The sequence below is a fragment of the Ctenocephalides felis genome, unplaced genomic scaffold, assembly GCF_003426905.1.
Source record: "Ctenocephalides felis isolate EL2017-DRISC unplaced genomic scaffold, ASM342690v1 CF-g0.4_SCAFFOLD_01886, whole genome shotgun sequence".
Lineage (NCBI taxonomy): Eukaryota > Metazoa > Arthropoda > Insecta > Siphonaptera > Pulicidae > Ctenocephalides > Ctenocephalides felis.
In genome coordinates, this window is record NW_020538040.1 from 74,910,589 (window position 1) to 74,929,771 (window position 19,183).

Below are 19,183 nucleotides of genomic sequence, written 5' to 3' on the forward strand. Positions count from 1 at the left end.
CTTCTCATTCTATATTAAGAAAGTTCAAATATTTTCTTCATTCGATATTTTCCACTTTAGATAGTTCGAAATAATAATGATTCAATTTGCATTACATGCACAAGTAACATGCCTTGCACCTGTGTCGAACATAATATTTTGCATTAACCATTCTTATGACTAAAATTTATAAATTTAATAGTTTTATTATATATATATATATATATATATATATATATATTTCCTATTTGCTTTAGTTTTTTTTAACTTCCCATAGGGCAAGTTATAGTAATCGCAAAAAAATCGAAAGTGATTAGTGGGGCGCATGACATTGTGACAATGTGCCTTAAGGCAAATTGCTGGAACTTCCCGTACCAAAAATTATTATTTTTTTTTAAACGATTAACATTTTTGAAAAAAATTTACTTTAAAAAAATTAGATTTTTAAGAAACTATAAATTTGACAAAAAATTACTTTTGAAAAAAAAAAAATGAAAAAAAATGTTTTCTTTATTTTGACATATTTTGGAAATTCTGAACTTTTTTGCAAAGCAATCGTACTGCTTTAACTGCTTAGAGACGAAATGTCAAAGCGCGTAAGCGCCGCGTCGCACTCTAACGGATGAACATTGGTATGGAACCCATAGGAATGTAAACAAAATTTATACTTATTGTTAAAATCTCTATAAAATATCTGATAATTTGATGTTTATATGTCTAATGATCATTTTTGACCGCCGAATGGCATTTTTTTTACTTTTTTTTACTAGATCTCCGAAACCGCTAGAGCTGCCCTCATCTTATTGAACTTCATCTTGTCATACAAGTAAAATGTTTTTTGAATTATTCAAATCGGTTGATCGGTGTTCCCGAAATCGTCGACGAGAATTTGTATCCGCACACACACACATACACATACACACATACACACACACATAGGCAATGTGTGTGCCCGCGATTTGGTGCTCTACGGGATGATGTGGAAAAAACATTGAGACGCAGAATTGCCCCAGGTAATGTTGTTGAAGTGATGCTGGCAAGTGAAGCTGCTTGGAACGCCATAGACAGATTTGCGAGAGACGTTTTAATTGACCTACGTTTTATAGAAAGAGAAAGGGGGAATGGGACTTCGCCCATTTAAAAGATGAGTATAATGTTTATGAATTATAACATTGATTATAACAAGTTAGGAATTACATCATTCTAGATCCTCCCCCCACGAAGTAATGCCTAACGGCGGTTTCCGTGGGGACCAGAGGCAAGGGCAAAGCGGAGGTTTTAGTCGGTATTATACCAGGGCGGTATTGAGTCCGACATACCCAGACAGAACACCAGTCTGGGATGCATAAAGGCATTTCCTTCGCTTTACAAAAAAAAAACACACACACACATACATCCAATTTTTCGAAGGTATGCCAAAATTCTCACAAACCTTATAGTTGCTTATAAGTTACAAAACATTAATATAATTTTTAAGTATACTTTATTTCATTTTTGTAAAATGTTTTGTTAATATTAAGTTAGATTGAGTAGCTTTTCATAAAAACACATAAAAGCTTACTTATTTTTTCTCAAAAAAAAATTCATTTTGATTTTTTTTTGCTTTCCCAGAAAGAATTGTTTTTTCATACTGTCCTATTCAAAATGTTTTTTGAATCATTCGAATCAGACGTTCCGTTTTTTCAAAACCGGTAATTTTTAGCACTCTCTGCTCTGTAACTCCCGAAAAGTAACAAGCACGACAACGCTGTCAAATCCATTTTGAATCAATCTAATCGGATGCCCCGTTCTCGCAAAAACCGAATTCCTGTTTTCTGCACTCTTCGCTACGTATCTTCAAAATGGCCGAACCTGTCTTTGCCAACAAAAAAAACTAATTAGCACATTTCTCCATGAATGAGAATAGAATAGTTTTTAAATATCATTCAAACCAGTTGAGCGATGGTCCCGAAAACGTCGACAATTATCTGTATATACGCATACTTCATACTCACAATAAATTATTAATTAAATAAATTCATTTTTTGCAAGGTATGCCAAAATATTCAGAAATCTCGAAATCGTTAAAATATGCAAAAAATTTCACTTGAGATTTTAGGACGATTACTATAACTTACCTAAACTTATCCTACGGCACGTTAAAAAAACTAAAATTTTTCAAAAAAGTCAACTTTATTTAAAAATTTCAAAATATTTACACTAGTTATGTTTACACTATTATATTTGCCTTCACTAATTTCAGCGTATGTTTTTGTATAAGTAAAATAGCAATCGTCGTTAATAACTTTTTGAACTCGTATGACAATTTGCTCAGAGAAATTTGGCTCACTAGATTTTATAAATTCAGTTGAGTGGACACTTTGATTATGATTTTTTATTTTGTTTGAATTTTAAATTATAGTAGTATGCTGCGAGGACGATAACAAATGCGCTATATAAAATTCCACTAAAAAATTTTAAATTATATTTTTTTTATAAATTTTAAAGTAAGAGTGAGGAACAAAATAAATGTAAGTAAAATTAATTATAAAAACATTTGTTGTATTACCACCTAATGTATTTTGTAAAATAATTTTGATTTTTAATTTTTTTTTTTTTGGGTTTTCAATTTTATGTCAATGACAAATGTCATTTATATGTTACAAAGTTGTTTTTTTTACAAATGTCATTTATATGCTACAAATTTAATGATATGCTAACTTGATATGGAGATTTTTTATTTATGGGCGTTTAATTTATCCGAATTATCTGAAATATTTGTTAATTTATCCGATATTGATTTTCAAATGTAATTTTGCTCTTACATCACTTATATTAAAGAAAAATTTATTAAAATTAATTGAAAATAATGAAATTTCGTATTGATTCGAATTTTCAGTTTAAGTTATGATAATTAGATATAATAGTATTTGAAATAGCATTCTCATACGCTACTAGTTCTATTAAATATATTTCCGCAGTTCAGCACCATGGGGTCAAGGAGGCATACGAAAAGGGAGGCAAAATCCAGAACAAACAGTTCCACTACCCTGTCAGAAGTATCAATTTATGAGGCAAAAAAAGTAATTGAAAAATAAAATTAATATATACTAATAAAAAAAGATGTATCAATACAACTAAAATAACATCATAAAAACAAAAATATGAATTTAGTATGATAGGCATTTACAAAGACTTCGTAATTTAAAATGAAATCAATGAAGAATATATTGAAAAATAAATATAGATTTTAGTTATCACATTGGTTTTTACTTAAAATTTTAGATAGCAAAATATTTTTAGTAAAAATAGCCCTTATCTGAAAGCATTAAAAAGCAGTGAATAAGTAATAATAAAAATTCATCACAAAACAATCGGATAATTGTTGGGGTTGTTATCTATAAACGTTGTTGTTATAAGTCAAAATTTATTACAACTATAATGCCCATAAGTTCTGAGTTTTGTTCAAATAACTATATATATATATATATATATATATATATATATATATATATGTTTAATTTGAGTTTAATATTCGGGCGTAACATCAATAAAAATATATTATTTTTATTGATGTTACGCCCGAATATTAAACTCAAATTAAACATATATATCAACATCAAATTCAAGAATATTCAAAAATATATATATATATATATATATATATATATATACATATACATATACATATACATATACATATATATATATATATATATTTATATATTTATATATATATATATATATATATAAATATAATAATTCATATTATTATTATTTATATTATTGTTATTTTTGCAGAAACGTGTTGCTAAAAATTCTGGGATTCATAAGAGGTATAGACTATCCCCCGAATTAGCCAAATTAATTGGTAGTAATGAACCCGAGACACGGTACAACGTAGTCAAATTAATATGGATTCAAATCAAGGAAAGAAAACTCCAGGACCCGGAAGACCCTGCCTACATCGACTGTGACGAAGAATTTGAGAGCGTGACCGGGATGGTGCGCCTCAAAGGCTTTACCATCATGAAGTATTTGAAGTCACACTTTCTTGAATAACTTCAAGAACACATATTGAATCATTCGATAAAACATTAACAATAATTTGGAATCATTTAGACTCGTTTATTATCTATGCTTGGAACCGTTCTTGTCTTCGTATTACTATCCTCATTAAAAAAGTGAACACAATTTTTTCATTTATGATTTATTTTATGAAGTATTGACATTGTTGTTGTTTTTTCAACTTTCGGAAAGAGATGTTTGCTTTCACGAAAAAATCTGATGTTCTGATTGAAAAAAGTATGTGTATTTTTAACTTCTCGTAGTGTGAGTTATAGTAATCGCAAAAAAGTCGAAAATGAAAATTTACATATATCTTTACGTTTCAAAGGTTTCTAAATATTTTGGCATACCTTAGAAAAAATTGATGTATGTGTGTGTGTGTGTCCGGATACAATTTTCGTCAACGATGTCGGGAACACCGATTAACCGATTTGAATAATTGGAGTCTGAAAGTAGTAAAATATAAAATAAAAATATCCCATACAGTTTGAAAGTTATAAGCTGTTAAGTGTAACGAGTGTAAGCTAGGGTTTTGATCAAACTGTGATAATTATTTGGTTATTGTGGTTAATAATTATAACTTTTGTTCATTTAAATTAAACTGTGCGACCGATCCCCTAAATTTCATTTCTAGAAAACCACAGTCAAGAATAATAAATTTGATGCAAGTTTTCGAGCATTCAAATTCTTAGAACTTCAAATTTTTAAAATTGATCTACCTTGAAAATTTTTGCGCAAGTTCCATGAAGAGTTTTCGCACTTAAACAGGATTGCAAAATGCTACAATTCTTGTTAGTTTCGTACAGAAAAAAAACAAGTAAACTAGTTGTGTATGGCATCGTGCCGGCAAATAGCTGGAACTTCCCGTACCGTAACGAAATATGTTCGAGAAATATTAAATGTTTTTATATAGATTATTATAAATACTGTAACATTGTCTAACTTTTATAAGACTTATATAAACTAAATTACAAAGTTAAAATTATTCCTTTAAAGCATGTAAGATTTTTTTTAGAAAAGTAATTATTTTGTCAAAACAAGCAAAAGGTTTTTTGATCAGATGCTTAGTTCTCTCAAAAACTGTTATTTTTTGCACAATTAGTTTGTTATACCCAAAACGGCTAGACCTACATTTGCCAAAATCGAATGACCACTTCTCCCCATCATTACGACTTGATTATTTTGAGATCATTCGAATCGGATGCTCTGTTTTCTCAAAAACTCAATTTCTATTTTCTGCACTTTGCCAAAAACTGATCAGCACATCTCCCGATTAATGAAAATCGAATGTTTTTTGAACCATTCAAATCGGTTGATCAGTGCGCCTGAAAACGTGGACGAAAAATTGTATCCATACATACATACACCCACACACACATCCATTTTTTCTGAGGTATGCCAAAATGTTCAGAAACCATCAAAACGTGAAGAAATGTAACAATTTTCAATTTCGATTTATAAACGATTACAATAACTTACCCTTCGCGAAGTTAAAAATAAAAATATAAAAACAAAATATTTAAACCCATTTAACTCACAATCAGTTCAAATGTTTCAAGCAGTTTTTTTTTCTATGCACAAACTCAATTACCAGGAGTGAATCATTTACCAAAAACAATATTTAAATTATTGTATTTTGCAGAATGTTTGAATTGCATTTGATAATAAAGAATTTAGAATTATTGCATTTTTATATTTTTAATATAATATTATATTTTATATTTTATAATATAATATTTCTATTATAGAATTTTTAATATAATATTTCTATTAAGGAGGTATTCTAGTGTAGAAATTAAAAAAAAATGATTTTTTTTATTTCATATTTTCAAAGTTTAACTATCTAAGAATATGGGTACGAGAAGGTTTTTGAAAATTTGAATTGTTTTCGAAGACATAGGCATTTTACTGACTCGGTCTCCATACTGGTTTAGCTTCTCGCAAAACTTTAAATACGTTTTTCTCAGAACAGACTTTTTCAGTACTGTTGACATGATTTCTCGAGTTTTAATCGACCGATTCACTTGAAATGTTCAGAAATTCCTGTTTATAGACCTATGTATAGCTCGAACTAGGATTATCCCCAAATTCCAATTTTTACTATTTTTAAAAAATTCGAGAAACTCAAAAAAATACTAAAAATACACTTTTTTTTTCAAACAGTCGCCTATTTGTAAAAAAAATTGTTTTTACTCATCGCTAGTTCGGGCGATTGCGACATCATTGTAGAGTAATAATCTTTTTATTTTTTGCATTTTCGATGGCTACGAGGGCTGAAATCGTGTCAAGACTGAAGTGCCAATTTTTTGAGACCACCCACTTCATCAACTGCCAGTTTTCACAATTTTCAACTTTTTTATTTTTTAATTTTTGTATTGTATTTTGATAATATTAATAAACAAGTGGTAAAAAAAATAGATAGTAAAAACATTCATTGCCTTCTTTTACGACACTTTAAAAACGACCTAAAATTCATCGCTCTACACTAGAATACCCCCTTAAGAAATCGATAAGAAAATAATGCGATAACATATTACTAGTTATAGTTATATTTAACTAACAAACTCATAATCATAATAGTTCATCCACTTTTCCGCTATAGTTCTATTTGCAAAACAACTATTTGCATCGAACGCACTTCAGGCGACTTTGCGCGGAGAGACACTGCGTATAAAAAATCTAATTACTGTGAACAGATGGAATCAAAGTGGGAATCTGTTCGAAGCAAAACCATGCGAATTAAATACAGATCTGGGCGAATAACTCGATTAAGATAATTTAAATTGGTCTAAAACAGATTACTGGCACCGCAGGAAGCCATTCGCCAGAGTGCTCGAGATAAGACAGAACCCCGGAATGGATTCACAGGTAGCAAACACTTACTAAAGTCCGCGCTACGAGACACCGCATGCCATTGTCATTTGCCGAATGCGAACTAACTTTTAATATCGCTTGCATTCGGATAATCGTGATTTGATTAAAATTATTACTAGACAGCTCGCTAAAACTTTCTGTTTTATGACAAACTATTAATAAATTAGTAATTCGGGAAACACATCTTGAAAACTTTTTTCAAATGTTTGGGGGGATCTCAATATTTTCATAAGATTTTGTAATTTTTTATCTCTTTAAAACTAATAAAATATTCCAATATTTCTGTAAACCAAAAATATCATTTCTAGAATAATGGGTAGTACTGCCCTAGAGCAGGACCGTGAGCCAAGTTGAACAAGTCGATTCAGGGAAGAATAGTGTAAGAGATTTCTGATTGCCATTTCACACCGCAGTGCATCAAATGGGAAATTTTCAATAGAAAACATTTGATGTCAGTTACCCAAAGCGGGGTTTGAACTTACGACTCCATCTACACGAGTCCATGACTGAGCTTAGCAATTATCCCATTACTAAATAAATAAAATTTATTTTGGCTTTTGTTGTATTTTCCGCAATTGACACGACTGTACAGAACAGCGAGCCGCCCAGTAGCACTGCTCTGTGGACCGGACAACAACATATTTCAAGATTTTTCAATCATTAACAATGCAATCGTATTTAAAATCGTATAAAACTCCTTTTGAAGTGCTAAAAATTACAACAATAAATGACAATTCTTAATAATATTACTCAAAGTGATAAATTTTGGAACTAGTGTCGACACACTGGATGTCGTCCATAAGTGACACCCGTACACATAGGTAGGTAGTCATGTAGATGCCGCCTATAGGCAAAGCTCGTAGTGAAAGAGTTAATGATGCAATTAAAAACTTTGGTTTGTATAAAACTAAAATCATTTTAGCGTTATTAACATTCCGTAGGGTAAGTTATTGTAATCGTCAAAAAATCGAAATTGCAAATTTTTACATTTCTTCCCGTTTTGAAGGTTTTTTCTGAACATTTTGGCATACCTCAGAAAAAATGGATGTGTGTGTATTTATGTACGGATTTCGTCCACGTTTTCGGGCAAACGGATCAACCGATTTGAATGGTTCAAAAAACATTCGATTCCTATTGATAGGGAAATGTGCTGATTAGTTTTTGGCAAAGGCAAGTCTAGCAGTTACGGAAATAAGAAGCAAATAGTGCAGAAAATAGAAATCGAGTTTTTGAGAGAACGGAGCATCCGATTTGAATGATCTAAAAAACATTCCATTTGTAATGAATTGGAGAAGAGATGATTAGTTTTTGGCAAACGCAGGCCCAGCCATTTCGGAGATACAGAGCTAAATGTGCAAACAATTGCAGTTTTTGAGAGAACTAAGCGTCCGATTTGAATGATTCAAAGAATTTTCTGCTTGTTTTAACAAAATAATTGCTTTTGAAAAAAAAATGTTTGTTTTCATTTTTTTTCAATTTTTTTTTTCAAAAAATATTGATTTTTTGGCTATCAAAAATAATTCAGATTTTAATTGTAATTCTGACTTAAGTTCTAATATACTTTAAACAAATTATTTCAACTTTGCAATTCAGTTTATATAATTCTTATAAACATTAGACAATGTTACAGTATTTATTTAGAATAATCTATTTGAAGACATTTAATATTCCTCGAACATTTCGTTACGGTACGGGAAGTTCCAACAATTTGCCTTAAGGCACGATGCCATAAACACCAGTAGCTCTATTATAAAAAACAGATCAAAATAAATGCTGTTAATATCTGTTCTATCTATTAGAAATTCTGTTTTATCTTCTTATAATTTAAAAGCTTCATTATATAATTCTCGATTTAAACTGACCTCAAAAGTTTGATCGTTTCCAAATTTATTTGCGATGAAATAATGTGGTCATTCTTCAGCAAAAACTAATCAAAACGACTTCCAATATAATTATATGTCAAAATAATTTTATTTTATATCTTTTGTTAATAGCATCAATAATTATCTTTTTTTCTCCAATTGTTGTCTCGTAAGACTATTAAGTCCTCATAAGGTTTCTGTTTATTCAAAGTTGAGTTTTAATTGACAAAAAATATTATATAACTAGCTGTAAGTAGAATTCTGTCTTAAGGCAATTAAGGCATCGTGCCTTAAGGCAAATTGCTGGAACTTCCCGTACCAAAAATTATTATTTTAAAAACGATTAACATTTTTGAAAAAAATTTACTTCGAAAAAATTAGAGAGAAACTATAAATTTGACAAAAAATTACTTTTTTTGAAAAAAAAATTTTTTTTGGAAACAAAATTTTTTTGAAAAAAAAAATGTTTTTTTCATTTTGACATACTTTGGAAATTCTGAACTGTTTTTCAAAGCAATCGTACTGCTTTATCTGCATAGAGACAAAATGTCAAAGCGCGCAACTGCCGCGCCGCCGTCTAACGGATAAGCATTGGTACGGAACCCATAAAAATGTAAAAAAAAATTATACTTATTGTTAAAATCTTTATAAAATATCTGATAATTTGATGTGCATATGTCTAATGATCATTTTTGACCGCCAGATGGCATTTTTTTTTACTTTTATCATTAGATCTCCGAAACCGCTAGACCTGCCTTCATGAAAATTTGATCAATTCTTCATCTTGTCAATACAAGTAAAATGTTTTTTGAATTATTAAAATCGGACGCTCCGTTCTCTTAAAAACTGAGTTACTGTTTTCGGCACTTTTTGCCCCGTATCTTTGGAACGGCTGGACCTGCCTTCGCCAAAAACTAATCAGTACGTCTCCATATCAATACGAATCAAATGCTTTTTGAATTATTCAAATCGGTTGATCCGTGTTCCCGAAATCGTCGACGAAAATTTGTATCCGCACATACATACACACACGCACATACATACATACATACACACACACACACACACACATACATCCATTTTTTCTAAAGTATGCCAAAATGTTCAGAAACCTCTGAAACGTAAAGATATATAAAAATTTTCATTTTCGATTTTTTTGCGATTACTATAACTTGCCCTACGGGAAGTTAAAAACCTATATATTTCAATAAAGTGGTTTCAAAGGTCATCAAACCAAAAAACAATAAGTACAGTTATTATTGAATGTTATCGAAATTTTTTAAATCGGTGCCACCCCCGTCGAGAACCGTCCGCAAAGGACAATATGACAGCAAAATATTAAATTTTAATTTTCAAGATTTTATGAACCAGATTTACCCTCAGAATTCCCATAAAGAATTCAATTTAAACTTAGACACCCTTCATTTTATAACCACTCTAGTTTGATATTGCCGAGGAAAAATTTAATATTTCGAATGATACGCTAAGTAAATATGTGATGTTTAATTTTAAGTGCAGTTTAGTAGAGCTATAAACTCTTCACAATTTTTCAAATAAATGTAGAGTTTATGACTAAATTAAATTCTTATTCATATCAAGATACAATTGTTAACTTACCGTAGGGCAAGTTATAGTAATCGCAAAAAAATCGAAAATGAAAATTTTTATATATCTTTTCGTTTCAAAGATTTCTGAGCATTTTCGCATACCTTATTATTAGATAAAATCGATACAAATACAAAATACAAATACAAATTTCGTCGACGATTTCGGGAACACCGATCAACCGATTTGAATAATTCAAAAAATTATTCGATTCGATTTGTATTAATAAGTAGACATGCTGATAAGTTTTTGGCGAAGGCAGGTCTAGCTGTTCCGAAGATACGGGGCAAAAAGCACCAAAAATTGTAATTCAGTTTTTGAGAGAACGGAGCGTCCGATTTTTATAATTCAAAAAACTTTTTATTTGTATTGATTAAACGAAGAACTATTAAAATTTTTGGTAAGGCAGGTCTAGCGGTTATGGACTCTCAATATTTTTTTAAAAAAATGTAATTTGGCGGTAACAATGTTCATTAGGCATATGTACATCAAATCATCAGATATTTTATAGAGATTTTAATAATGTGTACACATTTTGTGACATTTTTTCTGGGTTCCGTACCAAGATTTTTAATTTTGAAGTTCATGTCTATGGTTCAAACAAATGTCCTCGACATTTTTAACAGTATGGAATAATCGATTTGTATTATTGAACAAACATTCGGTACTCGATCGCGAGGCGTTTTTGCAAAAATGAAAATTCTCAAAAGTACATCCTGATTAGATTAGATCAATTCAAAAAACCTTTTGTTTGTGTAGACTGTGCAAAAAATGGTTTTACAAAAAAATTCGTTGTTTTGAAAATTTTCAGAAAAAAAAAATCAAAATTTAAAAAAAAATTAAATCTTCAGAAAACTCAATTTTTTTAAATTTTTCATTATTTTGAAAACAATATCTAAATTTCAAAAAATTTGAAAAACATAAGAATTTAAAAAAAATATTTCTTACAAAAATTTGAGAATATTTCGAAATTATCGAAAAATCAGACAGTTTCAAAAATTTCCAAATTCTCAAGAAATTTTTTTTTTTTCAAAAATTTCAAAATTTCAAAATTCTAATTTTTCATTAAATTTCTATATTATCAAAAAAATCAAATTTAAGAAAAAATTATAAAAGTTTTTTGTAAGCATACACGTAAGTTGTTTGTAGAAAACGCTTGTCGCTCAATAAGCACATACATTTACAGTATGTACCATATTTATAATGAATCATTTGAATCTATATGAAATTATTTAAAACAATTATTGTATTTATATTATATTCATTCCTCTAATTTTTAATTACGGTACGGGAAATTCCAGCAATTTGCCTTAAGGCACGATGCCATGCGCCCCACTAGTTATGGGTTATATTTGCTTTCACTCATTTCAGCACATGTTTTTGAATAAATAAATTAGCAATCGTTTTTTATTAAATTTTGAACCTTGTTTGACAATATGTCCGAAAGCTTTGGCATACTTGATTTTTTAAAGTCAGTTATTTTAATGACATACTTTGTTGATGACTTTTTTCTTGTTTCAATTTTAAATTATAGTAGTATGCTGCAAGCACAAAAACAAATGTGCTATGAAAATTTTCGTATAAAAATCTTTCAAAATTTTTTTTCCAAATTTTCAGTTATAAATACCGGGGAATAAAGTGAAGGTAAGTAAAATTCATTATAAGAATATTGTATTTTCACATAATGTATTTTCAAATTTAATTTTGATTTTTTTTTGTAGTTTTCAATTTTATGCCAATGACAAATGTCATTTATCTCCTACAAAGCATGTCAATTTAAATATACTACATCGTACTGTAATCTAATTTGACTAATTTAGTGGATTTATTTTTCTTGATTACAACTTGACATGAATATTTTTAGATTTGTTTGTATGTATTTGCTAATTTATCCGATATTAGTTTTCTAATGTAATTTTTCTCTACATTGTTTAATTTTCAATCATCAATTATATTAAGGAAATATTTATTAAAATGAACTTAAAATAATAAAATTTCGTATTAATTCAAATTTTTAGCTGACATGTTGTTGTTGATATTCAAATATTTAGAATGATAATTATAAATAATAGTATTTAAAATTGCATTTGCATACGCTACTAGTTCTATTATCATTATTTTCGTAGTTCAGCACAATGGGGTCGAGGAGGCATACGAGAAAGGCGGCAAAATTATAGAGGAAAAGTTCGTCTACCCTCTCTGAACTACTGTTTCGTGAGGCGAAGAAAGTAATTGAAAAATAAAATTAATATATACTAATGAACAAAGATATATCAATACAATTAAAATAACATCATAAAAACGAATATATGAATGCAGTATGATAGGCTTTTACAGAGACTTCGTAATTTAAAATGAAATCAATGAAGAATATAATGAAAAATAAATATAGATTTCAGTTACCACTTTCATAGATTTTTACTTGAAATTATAGATAGCATATATTTTTAGTATAAATAGCCCTTATCTAAAAGCATTAGAAAGTAATAAGTAATCTTGAAAATGAATTACAAAAAAATCGGATAATTGTTTGGGTTGTCACCTATAAATGTTGTTAAAAATCAAAATATAATACAATTTATAATACTCATAAATTCTGACTTTCTTCAAATAACTACACACACACATACATACATACATACATATATATATATATATATATATATATATATATATAATTATTATTATTTTCGCAGAAAACGTGTCGCGAAAAACTCTGGAATTCATAAGAGGTACCGACTATCCCCCGAATTAGCTAAATTAATTGGTAGTAATGAACCCGAAACACGTTACAATGTGGTCAAGCTAATCTGGATACAAATCAAGGAGAGGGAACTTCAAGATCCTGAAAATCGTGCATATATTGATTGTGATGAAGAGTTTGAGTTGGTGACCGGGTTGGTGCGTCTTAAAGGCTTTACCATTATGAAGTACCTCAACTCCCACTTTTTAGAATAGATCAAATCCACAACACATGTGCAGTCTTATGACAACTAGTATTAGAACAAAATATCGAGTACTGAGTAAATATCTACACTATGCTGTCAATGAATACTTTTCACCGACCAATTATATATGCAACCAAATCCAATAGTCTCCATGGATGGTCATACTGTTCGAATTAGCATCAAAAACCGATCTTGAAGGGTCATCAGTCCGAAATGTATTGCTTAAAAACCCCAAATGAATAGGACCACACTAATAAATAAAGATGTACCAAATGTACATGGACTAAACGTTTTAATGTACCACAACAATACTTTATAAAAATATATTAACACAATTGCAATACTATATTATATTACATAAAAAAGAAACGAGGTACAATTATTACAAATGATAATACTCAACAATTTCAGCATTAGTAATAATTATATTTATATTCTTCTTCATGTTTCTCTAGACCGTTGTTCTATTGTACTAGTGTAGAAATATTATCTTGATCCGTCATTAAATTGAATATTTATTCTTTCCAAAAGGCTTTATGCACTTTTATGTAAACATGTAACGGCTTTTTGAAGTTGCATGATCGCTAAAATTGTTAATACAAAAAATGTTCAACAATTATAAAATAGTATTTTACTTAATAAATATTGCATTTTGAAAATATAGTATCAAACCATATAGACCAAGAGCCAGTGAACCTTTTGAATAACGGTGTTCCTGTAAGGCTAAAAATTTTTGTACAGGTGATTCTTAACGTGCTAAGTACGGAAACGACGGTCTGGCAGGTTTTAGCCCTGCACATCATGGTCGTCCAGGCGTTTGAAAGTGTAAAAAACACCCGAAAATTAAACTTGTTCCTGTAAGGTTCAAATTTTTATACGATGTAATTTACTCATTGAGAAGTTTGAAAATCAATCTGCCAGACCATTTCGACCTGCACAAGTACCTGCCAGACGAGCCGGAAAGTGAGCAAAAAATGCCCCAAAATAAACTTTGTCCTGTAAAGCTGAAATTTACATATGTGTTTATCTAAGCAATTCTAAAAAGGTCTGTGCAATTGCCAGACCATTCTGGCTAGCATAAGCCCTTGCCAGACGAGGGCAAAAATGCTATGGCGGGAGGCGAGTAATAGGCGTTGCGTGAAAACTTATAGCATATATTCAAACTATATTATGAGAAATTACAAATTATGGTCAAAATAAATTTAATTAGTCACAATACTAGCTGTAAGTGGAATTCTGTCTTAAGGCAATTAGGGCATCGTGCCTTAAGGCAAATTGCTGGAACTTCCCGTACCAAAAATTATTTTTTTTTTTTAAAACGATTAACATTTTTGAAAAAAAATTACTTTGAAAAAATAAGATTTTTGAGAAACTATAAATTGGACAAAAAATTAGTTTTTTTGAAAAAAAAAATTTTTTTAAAAAAATTTTTTTTTTAAAAAATTTTTTTTTTAAATTTTTTTTTTTTTGAAATAAAAAATTTTTTTCTTTATTTTGACATATTGTGGAAGATCTGAACTTTTTTTCAAAGCAATCGTACTGCTTCAACTACATAGGGACAAAATATAAAGCGCGTAAGCGCCGCGTCGCTGTCTAACGCATAAGCATTGGTACGGAACCGATAGGAATGTTAACAAAATGTATACTTATTGTTAAAATCTCTATAAAATGTCTGATAATTTGATGTGCATATGTCTAATGATCATTTTTGACCGCCAAATGGCTCATTTTTTACTTTTTCCTCTATATCTCCGAAACCGCTGGACCTACCTTCATGAAAGTTGTATCGATTCTTCATCTTGTCAATACAAATAAAATGTTTTTTGAATTATTGAAATCGGACGCTCCGTTCTCTTAAAAACTGAGTTACCGTTTTCGGAACTTTTTGCCCCGTATCTTCGGAACGGCTTGACCTGCCTTTGCCAAAAACTAATCAGCACGTCTCCTTATCAATACGGATCGAATGTTTTTTGAATTATTCAAATCGGTTGATTCTTGTTCCCGAAATCGTCGACGAAAATTTGTATCCGCACATACATACACACACATACATACATACATACATACACACACACATACACACACACACACACACACACACACACATACATCCATTTTTTCTAAGGTATGCCAAAATGTTCAGAAACCTCTGAAACGTAAAGATATATAAAAATTTTCATTTTCGATTTTTTTGCGATTACTATAACTTGCCCTACGGGAAGTTAAAAATATATATTATCATGAATTAATCATCATTATCAGATATATCGTCAATTAATACTTCATCGTCATAAGATTCGGCATTGCTGACTTATCGTCTATAAACAAAAACAAATTTAAATATATTAATAATATAATAAATATAAAATATTACAAATTTAAAAATTTTAACATTACCGCCTATGTGTTGATCAGCTCTGTTTGCATCCTCCTCAGCAATACGAGAAGGATGTTGTGATATTATTTCAAAATTTGAAGAAGAAACGGTATCTCCCACAAACTAATTGAAATCAAATATTTTTCAATCAATATCCAGCCAGTATTTTGAGATTTAAGAATTGTTGGTACTTTTAAATGACTATTTGAAAACTATATCTACTCGTGCAGCATGTGCTGCCGCTAAAATAGACATTATTTTTTCGAAATATTACCGAATGTTTTTGGTATATTTTTCATTGAATGCAGTAAATAAAGTCCATCGAAAACAACAGCATCATACCAAATTGTTTCGTTATCAGTTATATTTGCTTGTAAGACTCCAATCATTGCTGTTTTCGCAGTTTTATAGATAGTTCCATCTGCGTGGCAAAGTGACATTAAAACTAGTTGGTATTCGTATTTTGCCTTGAGGACCAGTATTCGTAGAAGTTTAATGGTTCAGTATGTTCTAATTTTAATTTTAACAAATGTGAAAATAAAAATTCACAAAGTACTCATACTCATTTTTTCAATCTTTGATGAATTTTTAAAATTAAACTACTTGTCGTAATACGGTAATATTTCACTAAGTTCTATAAGACCATGATATATATATCCCCAAAAAAGTTCCATAAAAATCGGCTTAAATTTTGTTTTCAACAGTTAATTACAAGAAAACGGCTCGGTAGATTTTCACCTAAAACTAATCAATATCATTCCCAACTAATATCTTTCGAACAGTTTTTGATTTTTTAAAATCGATTCGGTAGTATGAGCTTAAATGTGGATGAAAAGTTTAACACATTTTTCCAAATTACAAAGAAACGGCAGATCGTAGCACAAAACTGACAAACGATAGTTCTCATCGATGTACATCAAATGGCTTTTGAATTTTTGAAATCGGTTCCGGCGTTTTTGAGCAAACGTCGATAAAAGGTCTAATTTTGACAAATGCCAAAAAGCGATATTAATTTTTGCAAATTTTGATGAATTCTTAAATCGGTCCAGTCGTTTTTTAGAAAACGTCGATTTACTTACGGAAAAAAATCTGTTCACTTTTTCCAAATTTGGTCTCGTTCGATTCAGAATGGCTTGAAACGTCGAGAAAACATAAAATTATTAACCAATGGGATTTTTTTATGAAAACAAACTTCTTCGGGAAGCTAACAATTGTAATGAGATATGATAAGGTTTTTTGAAGATCAATATTATATTGGATTTATCGCGCCAACAGGCGACCAACCAAATCACGTTGGACACGAATTTCGTGAATTTTATTATTAGCTTTAATAGGTTTCTTTTTTTTCTGAAAAAGAAATTCATAATTTTTACCTGTGAAATTTTTTCTTCAAATCTGTTACCCTCCGTTGAACATTCAGAAATAAATGTTTCTTTCCAACTTTCACCTATTTCAGAAAATTCAATTGATACTCAATAGAAGCCTGAATTGAAGTATTATTTAGCGATATATCTGATAATGATGATTAATTCATGATAATATATATTTTATTGTGACTAATTAAATTTATTTTGACCATAATTTGTAATTTCTCATAATATAGTTTGAATATATGCTATAAGTTTTCACGCAACGCCTATTACTCGCCTCCCGCCATAGCATTTTTGCCCTCGTCTGGCAAGGGCTTATGCTAGCCAGAATGGTCTGGCAATTGCACAGACCTTTTTAGAATTGCTTAGATAAACACATATGTAAATTTCAGCTTTACAGGACAAAGTTTATTTTGGGGCATTTTTTGCTCACTTTCCGGCTCGTCTGGCAGGTACTTGTGCAGGTCGAAATGGTCTGGCAGATTGATTTTCGAACTTCTCAATGAGTAAATTACATCGTATAAAAATTTGAACCTTACAGGAACAAGTTTAATTTTCGGGTGTTTTTTACACTTTCAAACGCCTGGACGACCATGATGTGCAGGGCTAAAACCTGCCAGACCGTCGTTTCCGTACTTAGCACGTTAAGAATCACCTGTACAAAAATTTTTAGCCTTACAGGAACACCGTTATTCAAAAGGTTCACTGGCTCTCAGTCTAATATTGTTTGACCTAAAAATGACGATTCGACTAATAAATGACGATGTTTGAAAATCCACAACACATTTTTTTGTTGTTTTTTTTTTGGTTTTGTGCGCTGTTCTTTAGTTTACAACACCTGAATAAAATTTTTAAATATACGTAATTTAATTGTTTTATGAGATGTATTGTTAATTTTAAATCAGACTGAACAGTTTTTTTTACAAAATCTTTATAAAGAAAGCTCACGCGTGAGTGATGTAAAAAAGAACAACTTAACCTTAATCCTGGCAAAGGTGTGAACAATAAAACATTGTAAATAAAAAATAGATTAATTTAAAAAAGCAATTTTACTCAAATTAAATTAATTAAATATTATTCTAACTCTGCTGATGATGTTTTCTCATTAAATACCAGATCAAGGTCACATACAGTGTTATCACTATAAAAAATGTAGCCATGATAATTATATTTTGCATTGGTTGAATAATGTGGCTATTATTTTGTAAAATCTCTTTTAAATTATAAATAAGACGTGTTTTTTTCCCTGGCCTGCCTATTATATGGGTAAAAAGGATCAGGTGACATATTTTTGAAAAAACAGCAATAACACATTCTACAATGACGAGAGAGCTGAGATTTTTGCTAAAAATAATCAGATAGTTGTTTGTTTGATATGTGATATTTGTTATGATATAATTGTTTTGGTTTTTACAAATTAATTGCTCAAAGTTGAATTGGACCTTTTTGCCCGCTCCACCTTATAGCAAATTGCGTTTTTTAAATAAAAAATATATATTTACAAACATCAAAGAGTAGTTGTTCAATTAAAAATGAAAATTTTTGAAGTTAGTATAACCACCTTCATCAACTGAATATTGTAGAACATGTAATTCAAGTAGAGCCTAAATGAATTATCTTCCTGAAATGTTTGCAAGCGCTACCCTGATTATAATAACGCAGAGAGCAGCAAAAATGCGGCGTCTGCAGCCGAACCGAGGAGCAGGCGAGCGGTGAACAGGTGACAAAAGTCTTCGCGGGTTAACGCACCGTGGATGATTTAAATTGCATTCTCAATGACACGAGAGCAAAGACCGCGCGTGGCTACGGGCATCTCTCCTTCTACGGTCTAACGCGACCATAACGAAATGCGCATACCAAATGAGGACTTTTTTGGTTTCAGTCAAAATTTATTTTAACTACAATTGGTAGTTTTGGATTAAATTTTGAATAGATTTTAGAAAATAATCAGTGATCAAATACAGTAGAAATGTGCCAAGTCCAACCAATTTCAATAAATCTCAATTCATCGTCAAAATATTAAATGTATAGTAACATCAATGAGCTTTGGTAGATATGAATTCAGAAAATATACTATTGTTGAGCATGGCAAAGTTGCGAGCACAGTAAGCAAATGAAATT